We start from the raw sequence: 7,786 nt of genomic DNA on the forward strand, positions 1-7,786 counted from the left end.
AAGTGTACTGTTGCCGATAGTGGCGAAACTGTAATATATGATTTTGATTGGTCGTAGTTCAAGGATTTTGACAAACGACATATACGGGCGTATTGGTTGGAGGACATGTTGTTAATTACATATAGATATTTACCAGTTAAGATTAAGATTAAGCATAGCTAGACTCATGAACCGACCAAATAAACAAACCAACAAAAACATCTTAAGAGTTTATTGTTGGAGTCAGAATGATAAATGTGGCTGACATCTGCAGCGGATGCTGAGACAGTCTGGCTGCACTTCTACTGATGTTTCCTCACTGTGGCTGGGGAAGAAGAGACAGAAACTTCTTCAGACTGCGACAATACACACATAAAGGTATCCGGTATACATATAATGATTTCATATCGAAACAATATAAAACTTATAAACTTGGTTTATATCAAATTATTGCTTTAAGCTTTTGAGAACAAACATGGCGTTGTAATCATTTTGAAAACCAAAACATTCGCCTCAACACAGTAATAAGAGTTTTCACAACAATATTTTTGGATTATCTTTTCTTCCCCTTTTAGACACACACACACAAACACACACACACACACACATGGAAAACAACTATACATTAACTGAAAGAAAAGTATGAGGCACTTATAAACTTATAAAAGAATTCGTGTGACACGAACACAGAGGTGCATCTGTAAATGATCAGTGAGTGCAGTAAAATCAACAACAGCCTCTAATGAGCAGAGAGGTTGTTTGTGTGAGTTAATGTGTTATAAGTGTCTGACAGGTTTGGTTCATACTTGTCCTGTGTTTCTCCTAGGAAACAATTACTGGTCATATCACACGCACCCTACAGCAGAGGGACAGAGAGATGTGTGAATAACATAGGCACAAATATATTCACACAAACCCACAAACACAGGATTAGTTCTCTTCCAAAATAAAACTTTGCTGATGATTTACTCACCCCCCCATGTCATCCAAGATGTTCACGTCTTTCTGTTTTCGGTCGCAAAGAAATCAAGGTTTTTGAGACAAACATTCCAGGATTTTTCTCCATATAATGGACTTCAGTGGAGGTCAACGGGCTGAAGGTCCAAACTCCAGTTTTAATGCAGACTCTGCATGATCCCACCTGAGGAATAGGGGTCTTATCTAGTGAAACGATTGGTCATAAAAAAACAAACAAACAAGCTAACAAAAAAAAAAAACTAAAACAAAACAACAACAACAAAAACAGCAACTTATGTATAAGTATATACTTTTTAACCACAAATGCAGATCTTTCACTTAATAAAAAAAAAAAAAAAAAACTATACCATGTTCCCTTTCGATACTTCACTCATACTGCGTATGGGGAAAAGCTCCTTTTTTCCTCGATACTGAAGCCTTTTTTCAATAACGCAGTGCAACTGCACTGCCATTGGTTTAATCTGTAAACTTTTTTAAACCAATGACAGCGCTGCGTAGCTGCGCGAGCCTGTGGCGATGCAGCGCGCCAAAGCCCGCCAGAATGGGCGGGGCGAATGGCTATATAAGCAGGCAATCGCCAGAGGAAATCAGATCTTACTCCTTCAGCGACGACTTCACTTCGTTGGATCTCTGCTGAACGCCTTCGCCTGGAACGAGCTCTCGCCGTCGAAGAGGCACCGCAGCGGACCAGCTGAGACCGCCGACCGCCTGCAGCGCCGGCGTACTCGCAGACAGCCGCTCTCAGCGCCGATCTCGGGCCGCCCGCTTCCCGCTTCCGGCCGCTTCTCAGCGATCTCCTGCCGCCATCCGGCGATCCTAAAAGAGCTTTTTCCAGCGGTTTTCACCGCTCTAAAAGAGCGTTTCTAACGCCGTTTTAACGGCGACGGCCATGCCGCGCCACAGCTGTGGCACATGCAGAGCCCCTCTGCATGAGGACGACGGCCATGGTGAGTGTGTTTTCTGCCTGGGTAAACCCCATGCTGAGGCTGCACTCACTGAGACTTCATGCTGCTTTTGTGAAAGCATGAGTCTCGCCTCTCTGCGCTCGCGGATTGCTTTCTTTAATGAAAGTAATCCCGCCCCTCGCGCCCTCCCGTCTTTTTCCTCCCGCGAGCCGGCCAGGAAAAGACAGCGGGGAAGAGGGGCCCAGCGCCCGGATTTGGGTGAGCTCACGCCGGCTCAGCGCCCGCGTGCCTCACCCTCTCCAATGAGAGAGCCGTCCCCTGTCCTCTTCTCACGCCCAGAGCAGCGTCCCTCGGCTGAAGCGAGCGACCTCGTCTCTTTTGGCGGATCGGAGGACGAGCCGCTTGACGACTCCATGTCACTCGCGGCTTCTGAAACGGAGGACTGGGCCGGCGATTCTGACCCCGCCCACCTGCCGTCACTGGAGCCCATCGACGCCAGAGCTGGGATGGATGCCGAGCTTCTCCGCATCCTCTCCAAGGCCGTTGAGGAACTCCATTTGGAGTGGGCCCCCCCTGAAGAGCCGACACGCAGCAGGCTGGACGAGTGGTACCTGCCAGGACGCCGCCAGGCCCCCCGCCAGCGACCTGCCCCATTCTTCCCTGAGGTTCATGACGAGCTGACAAAGTCGTGGCGCGCCCCCTACTCGGCCCGCCTACGCACTTCCTCTGCAGCTCTCAGCTCAGTAGATGGCTCTCAGGAGAAGGGCTATGAGCAATTGCCGCCCCTGGATGAGGCCGTGGCTGCTCACCTCTGTCCCCCCGCGGCTGTGGGGTGGAAAAATAAGAGAGCCCTTCCTTCCAAGCCATGCAGGACGACCTCTGCCATGGCTGGCAGGGCCTACACTTCTGCGGGCCAAGCCGCTTCATCTCTGCACACCATGGCCATATTGCAGGTGTTCCAGGCAAAGCTTCTCCGTTCCCTGGATGAGTCTAGCTGTAGTGAACCTGCTTTCCGTGACCTCCGCAGCGCCACTGATTTGGCTCTGCGAGCCACGAAAGCCACGGCCCAGGCCATCGGACGATCCATGGCCAACCTGGTTGTGCTGGAGCGCCACCTCTGGCTCAACCTAACAGAGATTAAGGAGAGCGACAAAGTGGCCTTTCTCGATGCCCCAGTCTCTCCATGCGGCCTCTTCGGACCAGCGGTAGAAGGGTTTACAGAACGCTTCACTGCAGCACAGAAGTCGTCCCAAGCCATGCGACACTTCCTGCCCAAGCGCTCCACCTCTGCCCCGAGTCGCCCCAGGACTGCGCCGACTCAGCACCAGAGCAAACCTGCCCCTTCTACCCCCCAGGCGGCACCCCCTAAGGAGCAGCACCCAGCTCGCCCCACTAGGCGCGCTAAACCGCCTAGACGTCAGGGCCCCCGGCAAAGGATTGTGCTGGACCCGACGCCCTCTAAATCCTCCTGATCGTTGGGGAAGAAAGAGGAAGGGGCAAAGTCCCGCTGCGGCCGGACCACCCCAGAAGCTCTCTCGCCTGTCTGCTGTGCGACCTGGGCCCACTGTTGTTGCGTCCACGCAAAGCGCCGTTGTTATGGCGAACACAATAAATATTTCACATTTTCAAAAAGAGAGCACTTTTCCTCTTCCACACTCGTCGGTGTTCAGGCCCCTGATCAGCGGTCTGCCATCCGACACTATCCAGCCCCTTGTCACGCGGGCCGAGGCCTGGCAGGCCATCCCCGGAGTGTCCAAGTGGGTGTTGGGGATAATAAAACACGGATACTCACTGCAGTTCGCCCGAAGACCCCCGCGTTTTCGCGGAGTGATTCCCACCTCGGTAGAGCCGGACGATGCTCAGGTCCTCCGCACCGAAGTGATGACGCTGTTAAGGAAGGGAGCCATAGAGATAGTTCCTCCCTCAGACAGCGGGTCGGGGTTCTACAGCCGTTATTTCCTTGTCCCCAAGAAAGATGGCGGTCTCAGACCCATCTTAGACCTCAGACATCTGAACCTTTCTCTCATGAAACGGAAGTTCAAGATGTTGACACTGAAGCAGATCCTCACGCAGATTTGCCCCGAGGACTGGTTCTTCTCGCTGGACCTGAAAGATGCTTACTTTCACATCCAGATAGCCCCCCATCACAGACGATTCTTGAGGTTCGCGTTCGAGGGTGTGGCTTACCAATATACAGTCCTTCACTTTGGGCTGTCTCTAGCTCCCCGCACTTTCACGAAGTGCATGAACGAGGCGCTCTCCCCTCTGAGACAGATGGGAATTCGCATTCTGAACTATCTCGACGACTGGCTCATTCTAGCCCAGTCACGAACCGAGCTAGACCACAACAGATCCATGCTCCTGAGCCACTTACAGTGCCTAGGACTCAGGGTCAATTTCGCCAAGAGCTCACTGCTCCCCAGCCAACGTATTACGTTCCTGGGAGCAGTTTTCGACTCCGTCAATATGAGGGCGGTCATATCACCAGAGCGCGCTCTTGTACTTCAGCAGCTCGCGGCCTCTGTCAAGAACAAAGCCTGTTTCCCTCTGAAGTTCTTTCAGAGGATGCTAGGGCTGATGGCTTCCGCCTCCCCAGTTTTACAGCTCGGCCTCCTACGAATGCGGCCCTTGCAGTACTGGCTGAAACTCCGGGTCCCACCTCATGCTTGGCGGCACGGCCGCTTTCGCATCAGGGTCAACCAGGCCTGTCTAGCAGCCCTGGAGCCTTGGATGAACCCTGTTTGGTTCAGTCGTGGAGTACCCCTACAGGCGGTTTCCAGAAGGACGGTACTCTCAACAGATGGTGAGAGCTGGATTTACTCTGCCCAGTGAGGGCTTTGAGAATTTACATTGAGCGGTCTCAGCCGTTCAGGCAATCTGACCAGCTTTTTGTCTGCTTTGGTGACCGCACCAAAGGGTCTTCGGTCTCAAAGCAACGCCTCTCGCGTTGGATAGTTGAAGCTATCGCTCTATGTTACTCCTCTATGGGCCTTGAGTGCCCCATAGGAGTTAGAGCCCACTCTACTAGAGGGATGGCCTCTTCATGGGCCTGGTCTAGTGGTGTCTCTATCAAGGACATCTGTGAGGCGGCCGGCTGGTCCTCGCCGTCCACTTTTGTCAGGTTCTATAACTTGGATATCCCGACCTTGCATGCTCGGGTTCTTTCGGTTTGATACGACAGCCTCTAGCAGACTCTGTCATCATACCACCTCCAGGGAGCTAGCTCCCTCTCAGCAGTGTAGCGTCAAGGGTTCGATGGCTCCGGCCCTCTCACTTATCCTCTGGACCCCAGGGTGTTCAAGTTAAGTCTTGTCGTTCCCTACCGTGGCACGGCGCGGTTGAATTCGTTCCCCATACGCAGTATGAGTGAAGTATCGAAAGGGAACGTACTCGGTTACGAACGTAACCTCGGTTCCCTGAGATACGGAACGAGTACTGCGTTATATGCCGTGCCACGAGGCTGCGGGTTCAGTGTCGTCGCTTCAGTCGTATGACCTGATTTCCTCTGGCGATTGCCTGCTTATATAGCCATTCGCCCCGCCCATTCTGGCGGGCTTTGGCGCGCTGCATCGCCACAGGCTCGCGCAGCTACGCAGCGCTGTCATTGGTTTAAAAAAGTTTACAGATTAAACCAATGGCAGTGCAGTTGCACTGCGTTATTGAAAAAAGGCTTCAGTATCGAGGAAAAAAGGAGCTTTTCCCCATACGCAGTACTCGTTCCGTATCTCAGGGAACCGAGGTTACGTTCGTAACCGAGTACGATTTTATTTTTCTCACATAAAACAAAGATTGGTAGAGTATGTTTCAAAAGAAAATACAATTCCAGACTTTGTACTGAAAATGTCATACTAAATGTATCATATTGCTTGCCATTTTTTCTTTTTGCAACTTTTTGTGTAATTTACTAGCAATATTTGAGTGAAAACTGTATCAACACCCAATTTTTTGTTGGTACATTACGTATTTTTTTATTTTTATTAAAAAACTTTTAAAATTCAGTTAAAATGAAGTCAAAATTAATTAAGGCATGTTTTCCACAATACTTTTACTTTATTATTTATATTTTGTTTACAGTAAATCATGGACTGATGTGCTTTATTGTTTACTATAAAAGTTCAAAACATCTACAAAAATATAACAAAAATATAAGATTATTCATAGTCACACCCATGGTGATTGTGACACATATTAACATGAAATCATCTCTTGCATCAAGCTAAAAATGCGTTAACAAAATCAAAAACAAAAACATAACTTTCATGATCTAAAATAAAATTTACTGAAAAAAATGTGACTCATGATAAGTTTTGAGAATATTTTGTAAGTGATTGAAATTGTATAATACATTTAGTGCTGCAAATTAGATAGGATCATGAAGAATGATTTAGAGACACACAAAATACACTTAATGTTTCTGTAACTGAGTACCCACAAAGCAAATATGGCAGCGTTGTTGATCCAGAAACATCCCAGGCATTGTGTGTTCAAACATCTAAAACCATGTCACGTGTGATATAAAATGCACAAATTCTAGTACAAACAATTTACACACACATGCTATTTTTATAACAGCATCCGTTCGGCAACGATTCTTGAGCAAATTCCAACAGTTCTATTTTTTTTTTCTGTAAGTGTGAAATCAACAGGAACTACATTTTTCACACATGCATACACATACTCACACACACACACACAAAGAAGGAATAAACAAGAAACAACAGGGGAATAGAAGAAAAAAGAATGCGAGAGAATAGAAACTGGAAGTCTTGCCTCCGTATGAAAGAATAAAACAAACTCCAACCTCCTCTGACAGCTTTCCACAACGATTACGCAACAAAGGAGATACAAGGCTTGTCTCTCCATTTAAGCGTAATTCACTCATGCACATGCACTCACACACACATACACAACCCATCTCTCTGAAAGATGCGATGTATGAAGGCCTGCCTCTGACTGTTAGCCTGACCAAAGTGGAGATTCAGGAGAGCAGTGTAGCAGTGTAGGGTAACCACTGTGCTGCTGTAGTAACTTAGAATCTCTTGAATGCATTCATAATTTTTCATGCATATTCTACATTTGCACAGGAAAGAAAACACATATATTGTAGTATATTAAACAACCCCCCCCCACTCACACACACACAAGAAGCTTTAGACAGATTCATGCAGCGTAGAACAGGGCAGGAGAAATATGCTAGCCTAATAAACACACATTAATTACACTTACAGTATGTTTATCAGTACATTTATACTAACCAGATGCTTTCATGCGAAGCAACTCAGAGTGCATTCAAAGTACTTTTTATCACAATGTGCACCCTGGGAATTAAACCCTCACGACTTTGGCATCACTGGTGTCAGCTGAGTTACAGCAACATTCACTTTTATGTGTTTAGCAGACACTTCATTCACTGTGACTTAGAGTACATTCAAGTATTTTTTATTTTTTTTATATGTGTGTGTGCGTTCTCTGGGAACTTATCCCATGGCCTTGCTGTTGTTAGCACACATATTTACCATAATGCAAAACTTTGCAAAAAGTAAAATCTTGAACATATTGTTGTAAATGCATCTCTGCTCCCTTCATTGTCCCGTGATTAATATCTTTAAGAATCTCATCAACAAAATTATAGATAGGTTCTATTCCTTTTCTATTCCTATGTTCTTTCAAAAAGATGATAAAATGCTTAGTGTTATTTTTCACATAGTTACATATGAATTATTATTCATATATTTATTTATTTATGTATAGAGTACTTGAGACCACACTGTATTGTGAAAATTGTGGAAAACATGCTTGGTTATTTTTAACATCTACATTTTTGTAATTTCCATTTTGAACATATGTACAAACATATCTTAAAATAAAAGTCAAGGTAAATACAAAAATACTGAATAGCATTTAAAAGAATCTCGCAAAACAAA

The 7,786-nt window shown here is 46.8% G+C and overlaps 1 long non-coding RNA gene across 1 annotated transcript; it reads right to left on the reverse strand.

Moving 5' to 3' along the window:
- Positions 1-208: 208 nt before the first annotated feature.
- Positions 209-1,116, reverse strand: LOC113063082 (uncharacterized). The gene is made up of 3 exons (XR_003278663.1): positions 953-1,116; positions 786-835; positions 209-304 (listed from the first exon to the last, which is right to left on the reverse strand). It is a non-coding gene; the product is annotated as an uncharacterized LOC113063082 (long non-coding RNA).
- Positions 1,117-7,786: the final 6,670 nt, after the last annotated feature.

Source organism: Carassius auratus, chromosome 1 (assembly GCF_003368295.1).
Source record: "Carassius auratus strain Wakin chromosome 1, ASM336829v1, whole genome shotgun sequence".
Lineage (NCBI taxonomy): Eukaryota > Metazoa > Chordata > Actinopteri > Cypriniformes > Cyprinidae > Carassius > Carassius auratus.